This window comes from Anarrhichthys ocellatus, unplaced genomic scaffold (genome assembly GCF_004355925.1).
Source record: "Anarrhichthys ocellatus isolate YVR2014 unplaced genomic scaffold, GSC_Weel_1.0 scaffold3, whole genome shotgun sequence".
Classification (NCBI taxonomy): domain Eukaryota; kingdom Metazoa; phylum Chordata; class Actinopteri; order Perciformes; family Anarhichadidae; genus Anarrhichthys; species Anarrhichthys ocellatus.
In genome coordinates this window covers 15,785,654-15,800,374 of record NW_022280033.1, presented here as the reverse complement: position 1 = coordinate 15,800,374, position 14,721 = coordinate 15,785,654, and the positions used below count along the sequence as shown (strand labels likewise).

General features: G+C 44.0%; 1 protein-coding gene across 4 annotated transcripts in view; it reads right to left on the bottom strand.

The window, feature by feature from the left end:
* cdh23 (cadherin-related 23) overlaps positions 1-14,721 on the bottom strand; it is a 148,243-nt gene that overhangs the window by 96,961 nt on the left and 36,561 nt on the right. The gene's annotated exons all lie outside the window — the stretch shown is intronic.

Below are 14,721 nucleotides of genomic sequence, written 5' to 3'. Positions count from 1 at the left end.
AGAGACATCATTCCACTTCTTACTCCGTGATAAAAAGTCATTCTGATTCACCTGGAAAGCAACATGTAATCCAAAGATTCTACATCTAAAGTGCCACTATGTCCCCCTTTTTCAAAACGTTTAAATCAGTTTCATCAAAAATTCATAAAAAAAACAACCTTAATGAGTCCCCTTCAATGCTCGATTTTTTAAAATTAATTTCTTTGGGCAAAATAAAGCCGAACATGAGCAAACATCATCATAACCCTCAGCCTGCAGCTTTAAGCAAGAAAAATGTTGACGACAAATATGCTAGAAGTTGAGAAGACAATAACAAATGAATCGATCAAATTCAGGAAAATATATGAAGTACACAACTATGTGATGGATATACAACACAGACTATATGAATAGGTGATAGGCGATGGTAATGATTTCACAGTGTGCAGCTTCGACAGAGATGCTGAAGCAGGTGAATCATGAGAACACTTAAATTAATCATAAGGTGACACACAAAGCCATTTTTCACGTTTGAAATTAGCTTATCAATAATTCACTGGTTCCGAAACAAGACTAAGTGTCCTTCATCTGCAAGGCTCCAACAGTAAATGGGGAAAATTATACAAAAATGATTTATACTCTGCTGAAAAGCCAGAGTTTGGTTTCGCTTCCTTTGAAACTGTTCGAACTCTCCAATTAAAACATGCATCTGTTTGTGTGTTTACTGTATAATAACGGATAGCATCCCGAATCACGCTTGCAGTACAAAGGCTTTAGGAAATGCCAGAGATTACAGATGTTGTAAACTAAAAAAGAAATATTGAACTGTTCAGTGGTTTTCTCCAATGGGGGCAAACAGTTTAGAGGACCCAGGACAGAACCTCAGAGGACTGCCATTCACAAAGAACTCGCCCCCTAGAACTGTGTGTACCATCCCAAACTCAGAAACATCTCAACAGTTCAAACACTTGCATAAATGTGCTGTATGTGGAGAAGCCCAGCCATGTCCCTGGTAAAATAAGCCATCAGGCCCAAGGGACCTATAGTAGCAACTTCAAATCATATGGCACTGCAATAACATCCACAAACCAATGAGACAGGCCTTCTCATAAAAGGTGTCTCGGATGTCTGCCATTATAATTCCACTCATGGAAACAGTTGTGACAAGGGTTTGTTTAAAGCCCATGCTTTCCCAGTGGAAGCGAGCTGCAGTCCTCTGGTATGGACTATGTGTGGTCTGTGGTTGGTGCTGAAAGCCACCTCATAAAGCCCTTCAATCTCAGCAGCCCCACTGGTAAATCTCAGGTGGATGATGCCATCATTGCAGCCATAGTGCTGAATTGTATCTTGACATCAGTTTGAGCTAAGGGACAGCCAGAGTGACAACATGCAATCAGCAGATAGGTGTGCCCATCAGTAGTTCCAGGAATGAGGCTTCTTGGAGAGATTCCTGTGGAGCTTCGTTCTGAAGCTGACGAATGGCAGCTGAGCAAGCACTCACTGTGCTTTGTACAGGCATTTCGGAATGATATGCCGTGTTGTTTAAGTATGTCTAAGCGTGAGTTGTCAGCAAAATTGGAAAAAAAAACAGTAAACGTAAGCTACCAACTGAAGCATCCAGTGTTGCCAACTCTTTTCCAATGAAAGTAGGAAGCAGCACCAGCGCCGAAGGTCGCTAAACGTAGCGAGAAAGTCGCTAAGTCGGCAGCACTGACAGCCCGTCCCCTTCAGGACTTCCTCCAAAGCCACTCCCCAAAATGATTATATGAATGTAAACAATGAACACGACTATTGTTGTTACTCACAGCTGTCCAGCTAGCAGCTTGTGTAAGACTCTGGTGACGCACAATGAGTGCACGTGCAGAGTGCGATCAGCTAGCCCATCTGCTTATTCGATTATGATTGGTCTTATCAGAAAATCAATTACTCCAATGACTGGATTGGCAATGTTTTTGTATGCACTTCCCAAACATTTGCTGCCATTCATTTCTTCTTCCCTTTTCTAACAGCAGTTAGCCTTTTCCTGGCAATTCATTTGACCTCCTGTACCCAATGAATTGCTGTTGACCTGGTCATGAAGACCTAATGCAACACTTAATGTGGAGGAAGTCTGTATGTACTGTACAGAAACAGATGGCAAAAGAATGTCTCACATTATAAACTCTTTTCATTCCATCTTACTCGTGGACTGCTTTCCTCTCTGTCCACTCTGTGGCACGGCTCAGCGATGGGCGATTTTCTGGAGAAGCACTCAGCCGAACCAAATGATTCCACACCAAAAGACAGCGAGAGTCACTTTTGAAAGGAAAGGACAGCCTATGAATTTGTGTGCGAGTGTGTGTGTGTATTCATTATGTGATGTTTTCCTGTACTTTCAGTTGTAGCTCCTCAGATTAAGGACCTTTTTTGTAAAGAGTGGCCATTTTGTGTGGTACTCACCTCCTAAATTGCCGTGGAGATTGGTTTAAACGGATTAGAAGGACTACAATTAGGATTTAGGATATAGGGTCAAATTTGAGGCAGCAGTGATGGTTAAAGCAAGAGGATAGGGAATCAATGTAGCCAATGGATAAGGGTTTGCGTCTGTGTGATTGCGTGTGGGCACGGGGCCTTTTATCAGCAGAGAAAAGAAACAAAGAATGTCTTTATCTCCCGATCACTCTTACCGCTGTCAGAGCTCAAGGCCGACTGCCTCCAAAGAGGCAGGACTGTTTGTTTAAATGTAAAAGTAATCAGGTCCGGCATGCCGCAGGGATCCACAGAGCCGGAGTGAGACGGCTTGATCGCTGGGGAAGGGTACAAGGACGGGCCACGTCGGCCAGACCGGCACCCTCTTTGGACAGTTATCCATCTCAATTGAGAATACTAAAAGTGGAAGTTAACTTATATTTAAAGGTGGTATCTGTAGCAATGTTGGAGCAGTGTCCTCTTGCTGTTTAACTAACCTTAAATATTTGATGACATGCCAAAATACTTTGCCGTTTATTGTGTTGAAGTCAGTCCCCCCTGGAATAGTGTTTCCCTCCCCTATACCATAACGTTGCCCTCCACAGGTGACACTAAACATAAACAGGTTCACTTAGAGGTTAGAAATGATTCAGGTATCTTTGGGTTTTTGTCATTGTAGTGCCAACACAGTAAAATTACACATAAAGCCCAATTATTGAAACTGACACTCAAAGAGCAAAACATCCGCTCAAGTCTCCAAAACTCTCATTTTCTGCTTTGCAGCCGATGTGCAACTCAACACGCTGCACGCGGTTCTCTTAAGACACAGGAATCTCACATGAAGTCACATCGAAACACTGCAGTTGGAAAGGCCACACCCATGGACCAGTTGGCCAATGAACAAGTCAGCGGACTAAATACTTAGTTGCTTGAGTGTCGACACATCAGTCCGGATGAAAGCAGAAGAAAAAAAAAAAGAGCTGTTTACAACAACAATGGAAGCCAACAGAGCAGCAAGACACCCGTTTTCAAAACAGTTGAAAAAATTCCTTTCTTTCTTTTTGTCTCCATTGTGTTTTTATTCTATTTAGAAAATGTTCTTTTCTGATTTTCAGAGCAAAATGCAACAGTTGGAAATGAATGGGTGTATTGATTGATCTAGTGTGAAGAAATAGATATTTCCACCAGTGTGCAGTGAGTGCTGTTCTTGTGTGTCACATTGTGTGAACCGTGTGTGCAATAAGGTAAAACAAATTGTGTTTTTTTATGAATTATTGTATAGTTGAGAATGAAGTGATATATTTTGCAAAACATCCCAGGTGTTCTGCTTGTGTGAATTGTGTGGAGTGTTTTGACAGATAAACCCTGTTCGTGCAAAAGCAATCTTAAAGAACTGTAATGTTTTTAAAAACACAACCCCTAATAATATCAATAATAATAACAATAATAATAATAATAATAATAATAACGATAGAGCCCAGCTAGTGGCTCTCCAGTCCAAGGCTGCCTCTCAAGGTCCAACTGGGTAGAAAGAATCCGCCCATGGCCAGAGAATGTTGGGATTAAACCCGGTAAGAAGGCACACTGGGAAACACACAAACATGCAACAGTATGATGGAAGACGCATATTCTTATTATGAACGAGGTGGCCCTCGAGGAAAAGCCCCACTGACATAAACCAAAGAGAATGAACTAGTGGATGAGAGACAGTGAAAGGTAAAAGATAAGAAAGCCCGTTTGCTTTTCCTCCCACAGAACAGCTTGTTCTCATACATAATCTTTCCCGTTCTTTTCCACTTCTTCTCCCCTTTAAAAAGTCATTTTTTTAAATAGAATTAAATGCAAATTAGAGTGGAGCTGATTATCATATAAACGGCGGATGCCTAGAGGGGCAAGACACTCGCTTTTATTTATTTATTTAGTCATATTTTTCACAGCTCCCCATACAACTGTGACTTTAATCAGTCCACACTTTCTTTTAAAGACATGGGGGAACCAGGGACCAGCTGAAGCGATGCGTGTGTTTCAGCTCGTGTATGTCGCGGCCTGGATCGGTGTTAGTGCATGTGCATACGAGAGGTGTGTGACCATAAGCAGAGGCAGAGAGACCGACCTGCAGCACCCACGGACCTGTGCAGCTTCATTAAGCGTCATGTCGACGGGTGCCACGCGTTGTTCAACAAGCCGCACGCTGCTTGTTCCCGTTCATAATCTTTCCCTATTCACATCGAGGGCGATCACCTGTGAAGGTACACATCTGGAACAACATCACAGAGCTCCATGATCCAATACGGAGCGGTAACTTTACTAAGTCACACGCCGGCACAAGTGGTCTGATCTGGATTCAGTGGGAATGAGGGAAACATTGTTCAGGCAATTACCCGGAACTAACGCGGAGGGGAGAGATGAAGGGACGTGGTTGAAGAAATTGCGTGGGAAGAGAGATTTAGACAAAGACAAAGTAGAGCGTCTGAGCATTGCACTCAAATCAGCAGAACTGAAAAGTGACCTCCAAACGAGCCGTCTGTGTTTGATGCTGATACTTGGATGAAGGGTTGATTTTCTTTATGTCAACGTTTTTTACGATTGCTTTTGCACGGGCTTTTTTTTTTGGTTTAAAAACACTACATGTTTTGACATGTTTTGCACATTGGGTGCAAAGCAGAGAATGTGTTGAGTTTTGGAGACTTGAGCGGAGGTTTGCTCTCTGGGTGTCGGTCTCAATAATTGGGCTTCATGTGTAATTTTAGTTACCAATGAAAAAAAGAAACTTATGAGAAATTGACATTTCCCCTGAGACAACTCCTTGCAGCTAAAGCAGCTAATCTATGCTAAAAACCGGCTAACATGTAACTTCTGGCAGTACTCTATCCTTTTTTGTCCTTTGACATGGACGGTCATTTCTTACCGTCCAAACTACTGTAATCTGCAGTGTCCCTGTATGCAGAGAACACAGGGGCTGGACTACCCAGATCCAAAAAGAGACCATATCCTATTTTTTTGGTGTTTTTGCAGTTTATGCACAACCTAAAAAATCCATCTGTTCCTATCTGTTCCATCTGTTTTTTTACATTTGTGGTGCTCATGAGATTTTTATAGGATGGGATGATTCACACCGTGGTCTTACAGCGAAAAGGTTTGAAACCACCAGACCGTGGAGATTGTATGTTGAGGGCGAGGGTCAAAATGACGTCAAGGCATCAGGCATGGCCCTTCACTCGGGTTCCATGCGGCAGGTTGTTGCCTCTCCGTGCACCTCCAACATTTTCTAACCAAGCGGATGCGGATGGGAGAAGAAAATCGAGAACTTTGAGGAGCTTTGAGAATGTGTGTTTGCCGACAGGATACACCTACAAAGAATCCAAATGTTTCCTCGTCACAAACCCTCGTCAGCGACCGTGCTTGCGGAAAGTATAACCGAGTCTTTGCATGTCGGTGTCCCTGGTTGGAGCTCCTGGTCTGCCTTGAAGTAACAATGATTTAGTTTAAAACCAATATCTAAATAAACATTTACCATGCAGCCACGGTACCTCCCTGTGTAACACCAACAGTGCTTGTGGCCGATGACCAGGAGAAGCTGCACCTTAGACAGCACATTCTCAAACAAACATTGCTGCCCGAGTTGCTCCTGAGGCCATCTCAGCAACATCACATGGGTTTCGATGCACTCTGCCCCCCCCACCCTCTTTCTTGCAGGTGCTCGTTTTCAAGCCTCTTTTCACTTCATCGTCAACTCTGCACCCCTGAATCTCTCTGTTCTGCAGTCTGGTCCTATGGGTACCCTGAGCTCTATATCAACATCTCTTTCTATCTGCAGCCTCGGGCGCAGGGTATCGTGTGGGCTGATGGGGCTCCATTGGTCTTAATGTCTTAGGTGTCTCTCTGCAGACGCAGACAGACAGACAGACACAAGCAGAAATATACATGCTTCCCTTTCAATGCATAATTCACAAACTTCAAGCAATTGCAGGCACATCTGAGTACTTGTATCCAAGCTGCTTTCCTCCTGCACTATGACCCCAGGTGCCTGTAATTCCCCATGCAGTATTCCAGTTTTTCAGTTTGCCAGTGGTTACTCCCCAAAGGACAGCATGTGTGTGTGTGTGTGTCTGCGAGGGCGCGTAAACTCATCACTCCCATCTCTGACTTTCAGCGGCAGAGCATTAAAATCCCTCCATCTGCTTACCGGCTAAGGAACTCTAATAGGACTGAGGTTATTTTCAACTACTGTAAGAGAGAAACGAGGAGAAGTAACAGGCAGACAGATCAGCCTGGTAGAAATTATGAGCAATCAGAATTAAAAAAATTATAAGTTCAGCACTGAAATCACAATCTGCCAAAACTGTTTGAATGGGAAAGATTACTTTACAGTATATAAGTCTTTACTAGCATCTGCTCCAGTCAGCTGCCCTACGGCAACACAGAAAAAGAAAACTATTTGCCTCATCTGTACTGTACCAAACTGGACTACAAAGAACAGAACAACACTTCAGGAAATCCCCTCATTAGCTACAGCTTTACAACTAAAGTATTGTTACTACCGTGGACTGTTTTATCAGAGTAAAGGTAAAGAGATATATAGTTCCTAAGTCTGTCTCTACAAGGTATGTGTGATTGCGTAGCTGCTGAGTGGATATTCTTTGGGAAAGTGGAATAAGTGTTAAGTGTTGGCATATCGGTAGCATGCTGCAAAGTAAGCACCAAACTTGCGGGCAGCACACCCCGTTGATCGCACCGAATAGAACTGAGCTAAATGTGAAGTCACGTACAGAAAGACAAACCGATGTGAACAGACGGAGCTCGTACAGAGAAACCGCGGCACCACTGGGTTTGCAATCACTTCATGTAGCTCTGCAGCAGAGAAGAGTGGGGACAGAGAGCAAGCAAAGCAGTAGTGCCGCATGTAGGAAGAAGATGGACATGTTCAAGACAAAGACAGCTCAATGTACCAAAGGCTGTGTGCATATTCTATGATGATAGAAAACCCTGGGGTCACCAATGACACTGATACAACATGACAATGTATAAAGTGATCAATGGCAATTTGGTACTTCCTACAACAAAGCAAATACTCCAACCTGTTACTTCCATAATTTCATTTCCCTTTTGTTTCTCTCTTTATCTCAATTAATGGAATATGACATTGTCAAATTAAATTACATCTCGTTGATGAGACACGACACCAGTAATAGAGTGCTCAATGAGAGGAGTGTCGAGGATCGTCTGTGTCTTCTCAGTCCCCTTCGCTCATGCAACATTTCACAACAGCATTTTATTGATTCATTTCGGCCTACGCGTTGCATCAGCCTACACTCTTCTTATAATGTAGCTGTGTTACAATCCAAGAGCCTCTGTCCTGCCAAAATCCCCTCTATAAGCACCATCTCAATTTCCTCTTTCGTCCTTTCCCCTTTTAACCTACCTTTTCTATAAGACAGGTCCTGGTGGTGGTGTGTGTGTGTGTGTGTGTGTGGGGTGGGGGGTCGCAGAAGAAAGACTGGAAGTAAGAGGGAGCACAACGCACGACTCAATTATACATCAAAGCACTTATGGTGGGGACACCATGCACGGAAGGGGGAGCTAAGAAGAGGGGCGGGGGGGTTGGTTTCATTTGGATGAGGAGGGACTTTGGTGGCGGTTGCTGGTATCCATGTTAGTCGGTGACCACGGGGAAAACTTATGCTTCTTACTCTCGGACTCAGGTTCCAAACCCATGACAGTTCCAATCAGTGCAACACTGTTTTAAACACTCTAACAGATGACTCGTGCACAAGGTCCGAGGTGGAGAGTTACAATCAAGAGAGACCAGGAGGGAGCGCTGATGATGCAGTTAGGACCATCACCTATTAGATCCTTGGAAGACACTAAGACATAAGCATTTTTGCAGAGATTCAGTCAGAACGTTCCTACAGAGAAGCCGTGATGATTTGTTTTTCTAGCCTTACCAGCAGTCGGGCCAAAATGTAACATTTAAAGGTGGTTCTAGTCAAATCAAACTGCTTCCTACTGTGATAGCACACACGTGCGTGGGTGAATCACTTTGCGATCAGCCTGTTAATCTATGAGATATGTGCCTCATGCAAAACTGACATTTTGGGCTTAGACTTGGAGCCACAGAGAAGTGGTCCATAAAGTGTCCAAAATGCAAAGGGTAAAAGCTCTGGGGGACATGAATATCATGGTCATCTGCGCATTCGAGATTCTTGTGTGTGTGTGTGTGTGTGTGTGTGTGTGTGTGTGTGTAAGAGCTTCAGGTGGCACTAGAGAAAAGTTCAGACAAGCAGATCGTAGTTGTGACGTCTTACTGGGAACCATAATGTTAAAAAGACGGACCCGCCGTCAGTCCCCTCAGCTAGCGGGGCAAAAAGCTGGTTTGTTCCAAGAGAGGAAGTGCCAAACAAGACGCCATCAGACTCACGAGAATGATTACCGGAAAATGCAGCAGAGGTTGACAAAGATGGGCCTTAAATGGAGCTTAAACATCTGTTTGCCATCTTAATTAGTTTGAGAGGTGTTTGTTGTAGTTGTCATGTATGCCTGCTGCAACACATCTCTGTGGGATATGAGGTGTAAATTGAACAGTAAAAGCAGCAGCAAAAAAACAACAAAAAACAACATATTGTTACTGGCTTTCAACTACCAGATGAGTCCAAGTCAGTTATACTGTCTGTAGAAGAGAATGAAAGAGCCAAGTAACTCCTCTCTCACTCTACAGCGAGCTTTTGTGTAGGAAGAGGGGAAATGTTGGTAGCAGTAACAGCATTTCTTTAGTATTCCTATCCCTTTGTCCCTTACTTCTCTATAATGCATCATTTTTATTTAATGCCTTTCACCCTACCATCTCAATTGTGGAAGTGACAGCCAAAACAGATTTGGGCAAATTGGAAGGGCTATAAAGCTATATTAAAGGAGAATCTAGCCACGGTCTGAGGAACAGTGAGGGGGAGGTGCACATCGAGACACAGAGCGAGACGGAGGGAAAGAATTGCTGAGGAATTTGCATAATGCCAAAATGGAGCCCTGGTGAGGTTGAAGGAACGACTTGTAGCGCAACACGTTTTTTTTTTTCCCACAAGTTAATTTCTCTTCTTTCAGCAGAGATTTGATCCCATACACACCACGAAAAGTGGTGAGGGCGGCAGCAACACTTTGTGTTTATGTTCATGTGGGAGACAGAAAGAGAGACGATCACCAAGCCGCTGCTAAAATATGGAGGGACTGACAAGATGCACAACTGTCTCTGATGTTAGCAAAAACCTTGTCAGAATTCACAATTCTGACAAGTGAGTGTTTGGAGAGAAGGAGAGCGCCAAAGGCAGAGAGGGGGGGTGAGGGGGTCACACACACACACACACACACACTTGAAAGAAAGGGAGAGAGAGAACGACAGGTTGATTTATTCAAAGAGTGAGGAGTGGGTGAATCAAACTTTAATGGCTTTTGGGAGTGCAAGCTGCTCTCTCTCCCCCTTCAATCTTACCCCTCTCCCTCAGTCTTTCCTTGTGTGCTCCCACCTTACTTACCTGTACCCCCCCCCCCGCCAACTCAGAAACAGCACTTTTCGATGGTCACTCACAAACACCCGTAGCTTTTGTTTGACAGACAAATCTGCGCCCATCTCAGCGTAGCACGCAAATCAAGGTGCTCTTCATGCTCAGTGGGATAAAGTAAATGACAGAAAGATTAAGAGAGGAAGAGGAAGTGATTTACCTTCACGAGTGGCAGCATACGTGAGGCCCGGGCAGCGCTTGTTGCTTTAACCCCTGGACTGGAAAGGAATTGTTCCACAGGCACGACATCCTCTCTGACAACTCACTTAAGCTACCACTTGCCCTGAAAGGCTTACTTAAGTCCACAAATGAATCATCGCTCATGCAGGTGTACTGACTGCACTCACACCTTTCAAGAATGTGCTCTTCACAAATGAACCCAAGTGTGTAGCACACATCTATAGTGACTATCTGCAGATGGGAATCTCCACCTCCACACACACATAACTAATCATTGAAATGCAAAAACAGAGATTAAGGGGCTCTTTGTGCATGAAATATGTGAACAAACAGCTGGTAAAACCTCCCGGGCCTGTAAATAAACCGGCCATATGTACTGTATTTGTGTTGTATAAGAAGTGTAGGATGATCATGTGCTGTGTTCTAATCAGTGCTGTCAGACATAATCACACGGGTCTGGAGAAAAGATCTAAAAAAACACAACAATTTACCGTTGCAATGCTTCTTAAAAGCACTTTCTTGCTAATTGTATTCATGACTTCATAAACGGCTTCTCATTTGCCATCGAAAACTGGAGAAAATGTCTGCTGCAAATTTCTTCAATACGGATATTTTTTTAAACTTTTGCTTAGAATTGGGTTCTAGCACCAAATCTGTGTCGGGGAAAGTTATAAATGGAGCCCGAGATGAGTAAAATATTGACTGCTTCCCATTTAACCTTCTCACTTTATCCATTTTTTTCTCTCCCTTTCTCCCTAAATCCCTCCCTATGGGGCTCAGGGTCTTAGCGTCAGGCAGAATTCTCTTTGAGACCTGCGCCTGTCAACCAGCCACCACTCAGCTCAGTAACCACTAGATTCAATTACACTAGACCAGGAGAGATGATACTGAAATCATTACGGGCTAAATCCAACTTCTAGGAGTCAGTGCGCGCGAGCGTGCGTGTGTGTGTAGGTGTGTGTGTGCGCGTTTCAAAAAGAAGGCATGCGTTTGCTGGCTTGTGTGCAGGATGGTTGAGTAGAAATGAAGTCACAAATATTTTATGACTGTAATTTCAAAATAAATGTATTCCACTTCTAATTTTCTTTCAAGTTCCCAGAGAACCTTGCAACGACATCAGTCCTCCGCATATACTGGAGGTGCTGCTTTAGAGCAGAAACATCGGTTTGTAACCTGGTAAACAAATTACCTTTGGATTGTGAAGCCTGCCGAGATACAGGCGAGAAGGCGATGAAAGATTAGGGATTGAATTTCAGCTTTCAGAAGTGAAAAAAAAAGGCAAAGAAGAAAAGGAATAGAAGAGATTCATCTATGTTCTACCTGACAGCGACAGAGGGTACATCAAATAGCAGGTGCCTCTGTTTTGCTGCCAGAGCCCACATCAAGCACTAAGCAGCTCATTCACAGGCGTAATAGGAGCTCTCAAACACACTCTGCCAATATTATCTCAAACACGAGTGCATTTGCGTGCGTGTGTGCGTGGAAATGCTGTCATGCTATTCATCTCAAAATTGTTTGGAGGAAGTAGTAGCAGCCAAAAGTTTGGGGCTGAAATCGCGCTGCTTCGAATGCTCTGTTGTCTCAGTGCCTTTGAACAGCGGAGCGACTTCCCAAACACACAAACTATCCAACTCATAGATGTCACTGAGCGAGATTTCTGTTCTGGGCAGTATACCACTGAAACATTATTTAATTGAACATTAGTTAATTATAATTGCTTTAGGAACAAATAACCTCTGCTGAGGATTCATGTTGCTATACTTCTTAATCAAACTTTTTCTGTATGTCTTATCAGAGCAGACTGAAGGGCTTCTTTTTCTCTAGATGTCTGGCTTTCACCTGAGGGGTTTCCTCCTCTATGACATCAGCCGTAGTTCACCAGAGCTTACTGTAGGTTAGAGAGGGACACTGAGATATGGCCGGTAGAAAATAGAGGCTGAGGAGGGATTTGCTCACCTGCCCGACATACCTCAGAGGCAGTAAACAGATAAAGTTTGGATATCTTATCACCTGGAGCCTCTTGCCTGTCTGCCTGTTTGCCAATACATTTAATCCATCTATGTGCCGCATGAAAGCGCTGGTCTGAAAGTCTGTTATACAATCTTGTGTGCATCATTATAACCTGCGTTATCGAAAGGCAGGATTCCACTGCACTGCGTAGCTACTGTGGGTGAGGATGAATGGGAGTATTGGCAAGAAGATGCAAAAATTGATGGTGTGTAGATTGTGAAAAGCTACAAGTGGAGGGACTCAACCAAAAAAATAAACCAAACTGTATCTTGCTAAGATCGTGGTAAAAACAATAATGAAAGATATCTATAAATTATGACTAAATACATGTGAGGTGACATTGTATGAGACACAAATGGCATAAAGACAATGCGTTTTGTGCGTGTAGGAAAGAAGACAACGCAAGACAGTGTTTAAGATTTGGACTTCTCTCATGTGCCAAGCTTGTAGGAGAGCATACGGTGACGCAAAAACATGAAAACACAAATGGCACTTTTTAGAGCTGGTGTTTGGTTTGTCCGTTCTGGGCTACTGTAGAAACATGGCAACCAACTCCATGAAGAGGACCCGCTCTGTATGTAGATATAAACGGCTCATTCTAAGCTAACGAATGAATGAAAACACTGTTCCTTTAAAAAGGCAGAAGAGACTGTAGAGGAGGAGAAGCAGAGGTGTACAGGTGACCAAAGGAACAAGAAAGCTGTGTTTGTGCTCAGTGGCTGCGAATGGAACAGCAGGAGATGGCACACAGTGGGTACACTTAGAGAGGTTGTCAGTGCTGGCATGTTGATACCATCACAGTGGCCCTGACAAAGAAACCGGCTCTCAGTGAAGGGAGTGTGAGAGTCAGGCAGCTTGGGGGGGGGGGGGGAGTTTTTGGGGAGGCTTGTTCTTTAAGCCGTGGATGGTCCCACAGTTGCTCAGACAGCAGCGCTGTACTCCACGGATGCGCACTCGAAACATTTTAATGGTAGAGGGCTTGCTCGATAGGAGGACTACCTGTCGCGCTCAGGGAATGTGAAAAACACTTCTCAGTATGTTTGTGTGCTCACTCCATCATCTCATGCAATAATGGATTTGGGTTGGCCCATCTGCCGTTCCATCAAAACATTATTTCTGGTGATAGCCTCCTCTCCTTGTATCCATGTCTCTGCTGCTGTCCGCCTGAGTGTGTGGATGCTGTAAATCTGGCCAGCTCATTAGCACTGACAGAGGGAGCGCTAGCAGCCCACCTGCTCCCCTTCACCCTCTTTATGGCTCTACAAATTAAAACGACGTTTACACACACTCTCCCTACTGCACTGCTCACCTTGCATCATCTGCTCACTGCTGAGCTGTGTCAGGCCCGCCTCAGTGTACCTCCTCCCCTGACTATTCTGCTGTTTCAGCAACCCTCGAGACTTTTGAGTTGTTTTCTTTTGGCCTCTGTCTATCTGTTGCATCTCGGTGTTAAATCCCATCATTTCTACCTTTGTATTTCTGTCAACCCTCTTCTTTTCCTTTTACTACACTGTCATCCGTCACATCCATCACATCTTTTTCTGTGTGCCCTGAAGTTCAGCAGCACTGCCGAGTAGTGCTGATTGTACTCTAACCTCCAGTTACTCTGGCATGTCCAGTGAGCGACGGCATGATGGAGTGATGCCGCAGCGTGTTTGCTTTGCCCGCTAGGGTCACAATAAAGGTAATGAGGCCATTAAAGTGCAGCGATGAAAGTGAAGGGAAAACGGGATGAGGTGAAGATGGTAGAGGACGAGGAAACAGGGTGCAACGAGGAGCAGGCTGACTCCTTAATGAGCATCGTTCCCAAAACTCCCTCTTCCAGGTGGAGGAGAAGGAAGGCGTTAATGAAGAGCTCTCTGTGCACAGATTGGACTGGAAGCTGCGTTGCAATCGCAACACAGAAAGTATGAATTTTCTGTGTCTCATTTATCAAGAGAGTCACAATAACAAATACATTGATTTGTGATGAAACCACACTCCACTTGCATTAGTCTCACTCTGTGCTCACATACACGAGGTTTTCATATTTTATTTTCACTGCTACAGGCTTCAGCTCATTTCAGTGCAGAGAAATGTCGATGATACATGACTCACTGCTGTGTCTGGTGTTTTAAAGAATCTGATCTATTGCCACAACCGCATTGCCTTAAATAAAAAAATGCTTAAATTCTGTAAGCAACAGGAGGACAGGGCTGACATGAGCAGTCATAATTCACCGAGTGATGCAAGGGAACTAACAAGATGTGAGCGACTGAGGGTCAAACACAGCTCTGTTTAATGGCTTTTCGGAGGCTAAACTGAAGCCTATTGTTTGCAGAGCTTGGCGAGTCTGGATGTGGACTATGTGCGAGTCGCCTGAGAGAACCTGGTGGGTGGTCTTAACAGTCCTTCTTTCTCTCATTTATTTGCCTGACTTTATGGATTGGGGAGAGAAAAAGCCAGTGGCTTTGAAGATTTGGTGAGGACTCAGAAAGGGGTATGTGCTAACTACAAACAACAAGATATGTGTGTGTGTGTGTGTGTGTGTGTGTGTGTGTGTGTGTGTGTGTGT